This window comes from Spea bombifrons, chromosome 12 (genome assembly GCF_027358695.1).
Source record: "Spea bombifrons isolate aSpeBom1 chromosome 12, aSpeBom1.2.pri, whole genome shotgun sequence".
In the NCBI taxonomy this organism is placed as follows: domain Eukaryota; kingdom Metazoa; phylum Chordata; class Amphibia; order Anura; family Pelobatidae; genus Spea; species Spea bombifrons.
Window position 1 is genome coordinate 26,996,174 of NC_071098.1, and position 14,386 is coordinate 27,010,559.

A 14,386-nucleotide genomic window follows, 5' to 3' on the forward strand; every position below is an offset into this window, starting at 1 on the left:
TATATAGTAAATATACTAAATATACACTATACTAAATATATACTAAATATACTAAATGTACAATATACTAAATATATACTAAATTTACTAAATACACAATATAGTAAATATATAGTAAATCTATTTCATCTACTAAATATACTAAAATATACAATATACTAAATATATAGTAAATATACTAAATATGTGCTAAGTATATAGTAAATATACTAAATATATACTAAATATATATATAGTAAATATACTAAATATACACTATACTAAATATATATAGTAAATATACTAAATACACAATATGCGGAATATATACTACATATACTAAAATATACAATATACTACATATATAGTAAATATACAATATACTAAATATATAGTTAATATGATAAATATATAGTAAATATACTAAATATAAAATATACTAGATATATACTAAATATACTAAATATTCAATGTACTAAATATACTATGTGGTAAACCCAAGTTATTGGGGGTAATTTAAAAGCCATGTGGGATGCAGAAAGTGTGGGACCTGAACCTAGAAAAGGGTTTTAAAGAAACTAAAATATCAATCGAATTTAACACTTGAATGAAGACATTATTACAAGGGGGCATCCAAATAATGTATATTATTATTATTTATTGATTTATAAAACGTCATCATATTCCACAGCATTGTACAATATATAGTTTACTTGGTTTTCTTATAAACACAGAGTCCCCTATTAATTAACATAGATATCTGCTCGTACCCATCAATTTTTGAATGTCTATGGTCTCGGTGTTGAGCCACTCATGGGACGCGGGTGCTTCACGTAAAACTGAGGTCATCAAGGTTCTACCACCCTCATCTCAATAAAAGGCATCTAGTCTGATGGCCATTTGGAAGAGGATTATACTGAATGGTCACCAGTTGACCCAACGATGGTAGCCTTCTCCTCTATACCCCAGCCAAGAGAACCAATGATGATACCATCAAAAATATAGAAATAGTGACTATATTGGTTTAGACATTAATACATTAACCTTGGTATATCTAGTTGCTGTTAAACCACAACTACCATAATGCTAAACTATTATAAATTAACCTTCTGCTTCCCATCCAGGTAACACCTGTATTAATATACAATATGCCGCACGCTAACAGTTAAACCTCTGCAGCAAATCTTACATTTCAATCTATTCTGAATTTAATATCCTTATATTAGCCGTTATCTTTCTCTAATTGATTTTATTCTATGCGTTATATATGTGAGTAATGCGTTTAATGTGTCCTATGAAGATTAGAAATGAGGACCATAGGGATTATAGAGGCATTATTTCAGATGAGTAAAAAAAAATTGACTTCCTAAAGAGTTGGGCTACAGGGCATTCAATTAAATTATATTGTGGGGTGAAATGACAGCAATATGCTGGTTTAAGGATGTAATTGAATGTTATGGTGTGGGAGCGTAATTATTCTTTCTACGTATTTCCAGATTAAATTTTGAATTCTCTGCCGCAGACATTTTTAAATAGAAATGAATGCCGATGTTGGGTATATGTGTTTGGGCTGGAGACACTTAATTTTGAAGAACATATGCAATAGAAGAGAAATAGCCATCTCTTTATGTTGGACACGTGGTCTCCTACTAAACATTTTTGGCTTATCCATGGTTTTAATTTGTTTCATGTGATTTGGCCAAATAAACATACATTTTAGAAATCAAGTCACTCCTGAGTGCTGTTTATCGTGGATATTATCACCTCTCACTTCTCTATTACTGGCCTTGTGTGTTTTAACCAAGATGGTGGTCTTTATGCTGTGTGCTGGACTAGTACGCTAAAATGCTTGTCCCAACATGAAGACCATGACCTGGATTATGTTCTGCCCACTGTAGGGTATTCTAGTCTTATCCTACTATGTTTCCTCTCAATATTGGTTTGTCGATCATCTCAAGTCCTGAGCCCCCACAAACCCTAGGGCTCAAAGTCTGGTTGACACTGGTTGGAAGGCGGAAAACTTAATTCAACGACTTAATGGCTTTAATGTTCTTCAGGAATCTTTGCCTCTACAACGTGGGTTTATGCCATCATAGCAAACCCTCATCTCAACACATGTGCTCCTTCAAGGTCGTTGACTTCATAAAGACAGGGTCTGAATCTGTCTTAATGGGATTTTATACGCTAATAGAAATTATATTACCACAAAAATTTAAGGAAAAAAGTCTAGAGATGGATTAGCTTTCGAGTTCTCCCTAACCATATGCATAATTACTGATGGACAACCTGGCCCTAAAGACGGAATGGCCAATTACTCAAGTGCCCATAACATGATAGACATGAGCCAGATAGTTAACTATTAATGACTGAAGAGCAAGGACTAATTAACTCTCTTCGTTTTTCTTTCGGACAGTCTATAGGGTCTCAGAATTGCTGTGAAGAATTCAAGCCCTCTCTGTGAATAGTAAATACCCATGGCTATAATCTCTTGAGCCTCAATAAAATTCTAATCTTTTTTTTTCCTGCCAGATAAAACAAATGCTGGACCGAATGCAAATATTATAATGAACCGAAATCAAGTGCAATCAATTTGTTTGAGAAAGAGGTCAAATAAAACGCATAACGCCAACTAACCCAGAACATGCATAGTGTATGAAGAAGAGGTGGCTGCTGCAGTGAAATGTGCTTTGGTTAGTAAAGAAGGAAAAATCGAGACTCGTATCTCTGCGGCAATCTTTTCTAATAGAGGAACCCCGGAGACAACTGGTGTTTACAGTCAAAAGAAAATCTACGGGCTGAGCACCAACACAGTTCTATATTTTATTGTATAATTGCTTTTTCTTCTTTTTAATCATCTTAAAAATGATCGCAAGATTAGTAAACAAGTCAATTTATTTTCCGAAGACAAACAAACCAAAATTTCAGTTGAAAACTTGAATCGGAAAAAAACATAAAACAGTAATTGAAAAGTAAGGTGAATAATCACTTTAATGTATAGGAAAAGGCTTTACAAGGACCATATAGGCCATATATTTTCATATAGCCCTATATGGTCATATTTCATTTTTACAGAGTTTAGCTATGAGATTATTTCCTAAATTAGCAAACAAATATTGGCTGGGTGGAGTGATGGACGCATATTTTGCGTACGGCACATTTATTACCACCATCGGAAAACTTTAACCCCATTTGCGTCTTTAGCCAATGCCCCGCCATCATTTTTAACTCCCCCCAAGATGACCTTTATGTTAATAAAGCCCACGTTCTCTCCCCCTGATTTTCCCCATGTTCACAAAGCTGACTGGCTCTTTCCCACCCATCTTCCTTCAGAGCCTCCAAAGTCGCCAGCTAATCTCTGCCTATTTTAACTCACTTGTCAGCCATTTTAAATTTAAGCCTCGTCATGAGTTTAATGAATTATCCTAACTTAAGGCCAGGCGAGTGTAAATGCCATAGTCCTAATGCCTTTCACTGATGTCTGTACAGTCGTGTATTTATTTTCTGCGCTGCCCTAGGCCTAGGCCAAGGCCTGGAAAGGACACCATTACCTTCTTCCGAATACCCGGATACATTGTGCTTCTGTGTCTCAAAGGTGTCCAGCGACGTTTAATGCATCATATGGAGGCTGTGGCGGTCCTCCATTTTGTTAATTAGCCGTGAGGGGAGATCAGTGTACTATCTTTTTTAACCGGCCCTTTGGGCACACTATGGAATTGGCTCCCTGTTATGATTCAGAGGGACTGCCGGTTCCTGGACCGGTGGCCCTAGGCAAGAATATACCACAGCGTCTGTGTTTGAGAAATGAATCTTGCAGTGATTCTTCATACCAGGCTTTAGCGGCTCCAAGAAACTGTGCCTGCGCAAACTCTATGTACGGAAACACATTTTAGATCCCTGGAAATAATAAAAAAAATGAAACTAAATCCTTAAGCGGTTAAACGTTAATGTCAGGGCTGACTCTTATACCATTCAGGAAGTAATTGGCGGGTCTCCCCGCTATACTTGACTACATATGGTGAGAGAGACGTAACTAAGAGTGTTAAAGGAAGGTCAAGCCCTGTTTAACATTTCATTAAATCCTCGCCACAGGTCTGCATTTGTGTCACTTGTGTAATGAATGGATTTGCATCTCATCTTAAGACACTATTTCCTGAGGACTCATTTTCAAATTCTCTAATATTACTTTATAAAAAGACTGTTTCATTTAGGCCTGAAACACATGTGGTAGTAGTAGGGAATCAAGCAGGGCAAAGGGGTTATACTGTATATATATATATATATTAGACTTGTGCATTCGTATTCGGGAGAACATGAAACATGCTGATCCCAGAGGAGGCCCCTGCCAGCTAATGCAGACCTTTCACTCCTGGATCCTCCCCAGGCCAAGTTTTGGCATCAGCTGTTAAAGGTCCATACGAGCGACTCTATTGGTCGCTGGCACTGAGCTCCTCTGGCATCAACCAATGAAAGGCAACAGGTCAAGTGTACCTTGTCCTTTGCCACGGAGATTAAAATCCCTGTTCCTCCCAAGCCAAGTTGCTCAGAGCAGTTGTCTGAGTCTTAGACAACCGCTCTAAGCAACTTGACCTCGAAGGAACAGGGATTTTAGTCTCCGTGGCAAAGTGCAAGGGAAGGTACACCATGGAGCAACTTGGCCTGGGGAGACTAATGGCTTGGGCGTCATGAGTTAAAGGTCCGTAAGAGCGACTCTATCGGGGCATGTCTGGCATTAACCAATGAAGAGCAGCTGCCCCCTGCCATACGGACCTTTAAAATCATGGTGCCAAAGCTGCTGCGTATTGTTACCGTGTTAACCCCCGTATTAACTCCTGCTAAAAAAAAACAGCAAAAAACTAAGAAAAGAACAGCGGAACGGGTGCTAATATTCTTGGAGCCTCTAACTTTGCATTTCCTGGGACTGCAATCCATGACAGTCTATGTGCACTGGTGTCTGTTCCTACTAAGTTCATTTAAAAGCACACATCAGGAACTGACTTCGCCAGGACTTGAACCCTGAGTTCTATGTTACCGGCTCTCTTCTCTACCGGTTCACCAACCTCTCTTTCACAGATAAGTTATCAGTTCTGGTAACCATGGACCTACAAGCCTTGTTATAATTGCCAACTCTCCTCAGCTGTGTCTGGTCAGGTGTCTGACTCTCAGCCTATAAAAGCAGCTTCCTGTCTCTACCCCATTGCCAGATTATTGTGGTTCCTGCCTGCATGATATCAAGCCTGTTCCTGGTCTCTACTTACCTGTTTGATAAAATAAAGTAGCTGCTGAAAGGGTAGAAGGGGGACAGGTTTCTGGTAGGAGAGACAGCGCCAGCCCTAGGGATCTAGCATAATATGTGTCTCCTGCGCCTCCTTAAAGCAGACTCACTTGCTGACTTAGAAGAAAACCTGGACTCAACATCCCCTACCAGCTCAATGCCGAGGAAACTATCTAAATTGTTACATAGTTACATAGGCTGAAAAATGACAAGTTCAGGCTTTCCCATATCTGTTAGTTGCTGTTGATCCATAAGAAGACAAGAAAATCCAGTTTGTAGCTCTTTCCAATTTTGCAACAAACTAGGAAGAAAAAATACCTTCTTTGACCCCAGAATGGCAGTTAGATCTCTCCTTGGATCAATAAGCTATTTTCCCATATTTTAAAAACAGACTTAAATTTGTTAACCTTTCTTCATAACTAAATTGTTCCATTCCTTTTATTAATTTTGTATCCCACCTCTGCATTTGTTCTAGCTCTATAATATCCTTCTTTAGAACAAATGCCCAAAATTGCACAGCATATTCAAGGTGCGGCCTTACCATTGATTTATACAGAGGCAAAATTATATCTTTATCCCGTGAATCGATGCCCCTTTTTTTACACGACGATACCTTACTGGCCTTAGCAACCGCAGACTGACACTGCACATTGTTGCCTAGTTTGTTGTCTATAACAATTCCCAAATCCTTCTCATTTGTCGTTACCCCTAATTCACTTCCGTTTAGGGTGTAGGTTGCTTGTGCATTCGCTACCCCGAAGTGCATAACTTTACATTTATCTACATTAAATTTCATCTGCCATTTGTGTGCCCAGTCCCCCAGTCTATCTAGATCCCTCTGCAGCACTGTAATATCCAGCTCACATTGTATTACTTTAGAGTTTTGTGTCATCTGCAAACATGGAACCATGAGTTTTAACGCCTATTTAAAGATCATTAATAAATATGTTGAATAAAATTGGTCCCAGAACAGAACCCTGAGGGAAACCACTTACCACTTTTTGTCCAGCTTGAAAATCTATCGTTTATGACAACTCTCTGTACTCTATCATGAAGCCAATGTTCTACCCAAGAACAAGAATTTTCATTTAGACCAATTGTAACCTATTGTGTGGAAGTAGATTACATCCAATATTGTAGGACTGGCCTTGACGGTAAGGGCATCGAAGAGGGGGAGAAAAAGAACCCGAGTAATGTGAAGGTGTGAGTTTCATGAGAAGTCAAAACATTGGTGAGAACATTCTTCTGAAGGAACCCAACCAAAGACGTTCTCCTTTCTGAATGGCTGTTTATGCTATCCATCTTTGGTGCCTATAGGTACATTATTGGGAGAATAACTGTATAACTCATAACAGATTATCCGACTGACATGGGAATATTCTCTCATTCAACAGTAGATGGTGCTCCAAGGACAAGATCAGTATTGGAAAGCAACGCGATGACACATTGTGCTCTGATAATAGGTGAACTTGGCCCATACAGTTGGCTTTCACAGGAGGAGCAATCTGCAATTGTTGTGTTCCTGTAAAATATCTAGTAAAAGCAGTTCTAGAATATTAGCCACAGTTAGCTTGTTACTGTACAAAGCAAACTTTAAATCAATAATTGAATATATTGTTATTGTTGCAGTTGGAAGGTCCTCCACAATGAAGTCAATGCGTGAGTCTCGGTTATTTTATGGCACTGCAGTATGTTCAGCGACGTGGGATACATGCTACGCTGTAGCAGGTGCAAAGCACCAGAGCCTAGAGACCTTAATGGACCTTTCACGTGTTAAAAATAATAAAATATTAATGTATCTCCGAGCTTTCATTTACAGAGAAAGGGAATGTGTGAGCAAATAGGGGTGGGCTACATTCTCTAATTCCGTCTCTGTTTAAAAGCAAAAATACGGGTCTGTCATCTCAGCGCCTAGAAGGATTCCAACCACACCTCACAGACGAGGCCCAGGGGAGGTTGGAACGTCTGGGGTTGTTGGTTACCGCTTGAAGAATACATTCGATCCTATACTGCTCTTGTGAGTGGGACTGGTCTGATGCTGATGGAGATTCTTTTTCTCTGTAATGACAGGGGTGAGCTAAAACCCAAGACTCTCGTGATCGGCGATTCACCATAGGGCAGGCATACCTCCCAACTGTCCCGCTACAGAGGTAGAGCTTGGTGGGACATCAGGATTCGATATCGAAATCCCACGGCCCCGATTTCAGTCTTGCTACCAGTTTGAGTGACATCCTACCATACAAGCTCTGGCCCCGATGCACCAATTTGCCGTGGGTAAAGGTTGGGAAATATAGGCAGGTCACTTACTTGCTGCCCATTTCCATCTAATCTAGTTTCACTTTTTTCCACACCCTGCCATCTACTTTGGCAGAGGGACAGTCTCTTAAAAAATATGTTCATTCCTTAGTCTCTTTTTCAGTCATACATACATACATACATCATTCCTCATTCATTCATAACTAACTACGTATTTTGTTGGAATCTCCGAAAACCATGAATGGTCCTCTGGTGGTTCATAATTGTATGACCTGCCTTTAGGTGTCCCACAGCAGATACTCAGTGGTCTACTAAGCTAATGTGAGATTGTATGGTGCCTGTGTTAGCTGGACAATGCAAAATTTATGAAATAATTGCACATACATAAGGTATAGAATAAATATTTTTCACTATAATCAAGAGTACCTAAGAGGTTATTTGTGGTCTCCTCAACTATTAATTCTTTAGTAACCTGGAACCCTTGATGAACCTAGAACCCAACTTAAGCAATGAGCTTTCTCCATAGACAGCACCATCCAATTATGTACCTTTCTGCTTACGTTCACCCCATTTTTTCATCCTTCCCCCATCTACAAAAATAATTTTAGTATTTGTTTTTTAGGAAATGACCAATTATATAAGGCACAGTTGACATACAAAAACATTCAACTAGCCTTGACGCATCAAGCTTCTGACCTTTAACATTTTAATTAATTCCCCAAGGAATTCTTGTTATTTATTCTGGCCCGGGAAATAAGAATTCCTGGACCAACTGAGCCCTCTGTTACCAAATCCCAAAGTCATTACCTCTGTCATGTATGTTGCAGGATCAGAGTTAATACATATCCTGTGACACCGGCACTTACCGTATGTCTGAAAATGATTTCCAGGATGATTATCAGGGGTATTGGAGTGATGATTGGAACCTAGTCTCTGGTTTTCTAGAATTGCTTTTAAGAAAAAAAAATCTATATTCACTATTCGATTAGGAAATGTAACCCACTGAGTGCCTGTAGGGTGATCACCACAATTTGAAATCAGTATGCAGCCTGTGGTAGTCTACAATCGTAGTTGGAGTGCACACATATATAATGCAATCTATATGTTTCAAAAAAATCAATACATCTTGAATTTGCTGCTTACAGCATCAGTGTGTATGTCCCGCAGTCCTTTTTTGGTTTCTACATGACATCATACCCATCATATGACATCATACCCAGGAGATTTGTGTCTTTTGCAACATTTCTTTTCCTAACTAGCTCATTTAGCTTTATTTGAAACCCCTCTGGGGGGTTTTCCAGTGCCCTTGGTCACCAAGCGACCCAGGGCAAAATACATTTATAATAACATGATAGGAAAACCTCAGATTATGTATTATGACTTAAATTTCAATATCCATTATTAAAAATAAAATTAAAGTCGTTCTTAAGAATAATTTGGGTGAGGAGACCCAGCAAAAGAGAGAATGCCTTTTTCTGCAATTCCGCATATGACCACAGGAGGCACCGTTTCCACCTATGTCTTCTGGGCCGTTTCTTTGCTTTATTTGTATTGAACGTGGGGTATCGTCTATGGTAATTATCCCATTTATGACGCCATTTCACCAGGCTTTTCCTCAGGCTACAATGTGCCACCTTGTCCCCGTTTTACATCACCCCAATACATTCACCCTTCATTGATGAGTAATTGTCGTGTTCGTCTCACCTTCGACACCGTATAATAAATTTATGTCGCCAACCGACAGCTTTACGCCATACCGACAGCAAATTCCCCTTCATCTGTCAGCCATACAGCTTATAACTAGTCGGGTTCTCTCTGGCTGTCTCAGAGGGACGGCTGTCAGCAACGTGAAAAATAATTTAAGCGGGTTTTAGTTTCCACCGGCCGACTTGTTAAAACGTAGGCCTTTCATGTGTCAATCTGCAATGTGATATTGAATTTTCAAATGTTTATTAGCCTCTGCTGCTTGGACCATGGAAACCCTTACGGTTAATTGCATCATCTGATTTACTTCCAAACAAAAGGCTGGCCCTCCCACCCGGGACAAACTAGGTCCCAGCGAAGAAGAAACAAATCGGCGACATACATCAATCCGATTGTAATGGCTTTATTATATATTAGGTCTTAGAACGCACCTGGGCTGTTTGATGTACTTTGATCTTTTAAACAGCCATTGTTCCATTTTGCGGCGAGAACGTGGAAATATAAAATTCTGGGAACGATCGCTTGAACGTTCCTACAAATCCGAATGCAAATCCCACATTGTAATGCACGTGCACACATGGGAGCTTGGTCTTTACATCCGTGAATCCGGAATAAATCAGTTTTTCCCTGAGCTGGGCGAGCTAGATTTTTTTATTTATTTATTTATTTTTTATCTTTTTTTTTTTTTTTTTTTTTACAAATCTTTTATTTAAAAAAAAATTATTTTGACAAAAACCATTAATATATATATTTATATACCCATCGAAGTGACGTGAAATATACTGTGACGACAATATGATCAGAGCGTCTAAAAGAAAGAGGTTTCTAGTCTTTTTAGTACACTGCAAAAAAAAACGGCAATTAGTAGAAGACCGCAGTCAATGGCTGGGAGTGTTTTAACCCGTTGTGTGCTCTTAGGAAGTGAAGTGCGCTGTGTAGACTCCAGGCACTCGAAGGTTAAATGTATAGGAGGCTTTATTGGATTTTGTGTCATTTTGTATATTCATGTTGTTTTTTTAACCCCCTCCTTTTTCTTGTTTTTAATAGTATTTGCCAGAAGTCTAATGTTCTGTAAATGCGTTGAGCAGATGCAGGGTCCTCCGCTGGGGTTCGGTTCTCTGCATCTCTGTTGTGGGATTTCTCCGCTTTTGCTGGGGGCTGTAGCACCCCCAAGAGGGACAACGGAAAGGACAAGTTTCCCGTTTGCCAACTGTTTCTAAATCTGCAGACAGTTGGTGACCCTAGAGACTTGGTTATTTAACGCGGCCATCGCTGATCTTGTTATGTGTATGTTTACCGTCACATCTCCATCGTTAATGGCTATTATGGCTTCAACATTCGGTTTTATGTGCAAAGTGGGGGTATATAATCTATCGTATTAACTCTTAACCCTCTGAGAGCCAGAGGAGCGGCGCTGGTTCCGCTAGCATTTTACATTCTCTATAAAATTATAGCGAGTGTAAGATGATCACATATGGTCGAAATTCACTATGGAATGGGTTGGCCCAAAAATACCCTTGAGACGTGAATTTTAAATATAGAAACATGGAATTTGACGGCAGATAAAAACCATCCGGCTCATCTAGTCTGCCCTTTTCTCTGATGTAAAGACTCTGTCCTTAATCAGTCCTTCTAATATTAGATTTAGAAGCCATGTGGCTATCCAGTGCATGTTTAAATTCAGCTACAGTATTAGCCTCTACCACTTCTGCTGGGAGGCTGGTCGACTTATCTGCAACCCTCTCAGTCAAGTGAAATGTCCTTACATTATCTCTCTAGCCAGGGAAACTCATTGGGGTCTCTCGGCTGATCAGACTCTTGTGAGTCTCATTGGCATGCATGGAGTGGTAGAGATAAAAGGGTGGTAGGTGAATGAAACGGGGTCCTAGCAGAAGTTGGGTACAGTGAGGGAATTTAAACATTTAGGGGATAAGCATGAAGCTATCCTGAATCTAAGATAGGACTTCAGGAAAAATGGGCAGACCAGATGGGCCGCCTGAATGGTTCTCATCCACTGTCAAATTGTTTCTGGGAGTATTTCTCCTTATTTGACAATTCATGGACTCAACTTTAATGGTCTCAGTTGAACTTATGAAGTCCACCCACAATAGGGTCTATTAATTCAATGGAGAGTTTGCAGTAAAGTTGTCTTTCCGCTCCTTGCCCCATACGTTATTAAGGGTCAACCATAGCGAGCTTCTACTACAGGAAGGGCTTGGCTGCCTTGTATAATGTATAGTCATATCAGCAAGATTTCTTAAGGTCTCTTCACCCATTGAATTATACATTATACAAGGGAAGATCAACCCCTCTTGCTTGAGAAACTTGCCAGTGGTGGCCCTTGATAATGCCAACAAGTGAGGGAGTCAAAACCAAAACTCTCCTGAAAACAATCCTGACAACTCAACCTGTGGTTGAAAGCCCCCTTTGAAATCAGTGGAGATTGACCAAGAAACAGCTTGAGTAGAGCAGAAACTATGGAATTTTTGAATCCCCTCCACCCAAGGACTGCAAACCAAGAGCTTCCCCACATTCTGTTTCCATCCGTGATGATCTTCCAAGATCCAATACCCTTGTTGACTTTAGGAACCTTTCAGTTTGTTGGTCACGATAATTACGTAGAAACCATGAAACCTTTACAGGATTCGATGAATCGGCTCATACAATAAAAGCTTGAACGTGTCTCTGTTTGCCATGGAAGGCATTGCTCATACGATGAATAATAAGAAGAACCTGAGAATATTGAAAGAAGGGAGAACGGAAAAAACGTGGCGTGCTTGGGGATTATATATGATCGTCATTAGTCAACGGCGCCCCAGGGCTTCTCGTATTTACTGTGCTTTGTGATATATTACCAGAATTATTATTCTGCTACAGTTGATGTCGGGTTCGCTGTACCTTTCGTGGGTGTAATTTATATTTACATTTGTCGATTCACACGTATTTTTAATTTAATGTCATAATAAATTCCTTTACAATATGCCTGCGTGGTATTTTTGATTGAGCGTGCAATGTGAATATTTTTTTTTTCTTTTTTTGAGTTATGTATATAAGGCAGACGTTTCAGATTGGGGGCTTATTATTATTTTATTGGTTCTATGATCAAAGTATGGCCATCACAATATGTGAATCACATTAGACTACATGGTGCACCATTAGGGGGTGATATTAAGCACCTGATCCCAAAGTTGGAAGCATTCTGAGTGTTGATGTCTTGATTGACACAATACAATGCTGGTGCCTTCACTCCTAGGGATGGGTATAAGCCCATGTATATAGGATCCTTATTGTTTTTGGAATTTGGGACATTCTGTCCCGCCATTATTGGTTGAATCTTGGTAATTCTCGCTCTGTGAGATAGCAATAAAACTTCTTTTGTTCATGTTGGTTAAATTGGATGCGGGTTCTGGCTCGCACTTGGCCTTGGGCAGCAGAATAACAAGGACCGCGGGAATAACATAGTGCTTTTTCAATACACAGCTCTGTGCCTTTACTGTTGTTGATTCAAGAACACACGCTGAATCTGTCATTGTCGATGCAGATGGGGTATTGCTAGATCTGGGTTCATTACGAATTCAATACAGGACTTTAGAAGCCCTTAAGACACCCGTACCCTATGTAGCTCCTACACAACCACTACACGCTAAGTATTACCAGCGATAAATGGCTGGCACGGTATAACTATATTAATAATATTAATAGTTACTGTTCCCATGGACACAATACCGATTCTGCGTACACTCCTTTACATAGCCTATACCGTACCTTCCAAGTCTCCTTCCTTAGGTGGGACAAGCCCTCTTTTGACCTTAAATCCTTCCATCCTTCTTCCCCCGATGCCTCATTTTTCAAGAGGCTCGGAATCTTTCCTGGATGTCACCGGGTTCCTCAGCCCGATTTAATGTCACAATAATTTAAACACATGACGTATTATGGAGAACGATGATCCATTTGGGGTCAGGGAGGGTAGAGATGGAACGCAGACGTATATCTGCTGTTCGCTGTAAAATGATCTGTTTAGAAGAAGGCCTTGAGTGTAATATAGTGAAACCAGATATATGGAGACTCCTCTGGGGGTATGACGCCAGCGTATCTGGGGAAACAAAGGCGCGTCGGGACATTACACAATAAAAATAGCAATTATGTTACCTTAATGTCTTTCTTGTGTCTTTCAGCTTAATCTCAAGATAGTAAATTTGAGAGCTCCTTCTGGAGTGATAAAAACGTTTGAGATGAATATATGGAAGCTCAACGTTTAACGGTTATTGAAACCTATGGGTTCCACCTTTCATGTTTTTGAAATATCCATGCTATGCCAACAGTCCCAGAATCTCTCGGACAGTCCTAACATAAGGGATTATGTCCCAGCTTTAGGCTATCTCAGCAAATGCTCCATTTATTGAGGCCGTTAAACGCAACGTCTCGCTGGTTTCTCACGTTTGACTGAAAAAATCACTGGAGCTTGAAAAATCGACTGTATGTTATTCTTCTTTTAATTGCTTGGTTTGATTCCGTGTCGTTGAATAAGCTACGGCTGCTTTGCAGGGAACATGGTCCAGAACCAACATGGTTAAAAGAAACATTGAACATATATATATCTTGCTCTGTGATCATCCGTTGTCATCTGATCTCCTGGGCTCCAGGGACCATGGATGATCAGATGATCAACGCACAAGGGACAGATCAGAGCTTTCAGCTGTAGATATGTGAGAGCATAATGCCGTTTTTAAAGCGAGAGAATGAGAGATTTTTTTTTTAAATAGCCGTTCATAATCTTCCAGCCGTCATCACGTGGCAAGAAATATAGAATTCCTGCCTTTCCTCCAGGACATGTGTAGAATGTTAATACCCGATCTCTAGCCGCCAACAATTTTTCTTTACAAAACGCAAGATGACGCCGAGATCAGAGAGTGCCAGAGGTGCCAATATATTGTGTTTATTTTACCCCTTTGACACTACTCAATTCAATTTCGGTGCATTGGTTTGATAATCCTGCAGAGAATGAGGCAAACACAGACGGCCATCTGTTATCTTGGTAGCGAAGGTTGTTTTTGAAGCACTTGCACTTGTTCTGCATTTAGAGTCTTTGGCGTTCACTTGTTTAACAAGTTATGTACTGGCTTTCTAATAAAGATCACACAGCTGTATCCAGTAATCTCTTACATTCTGGGGTTA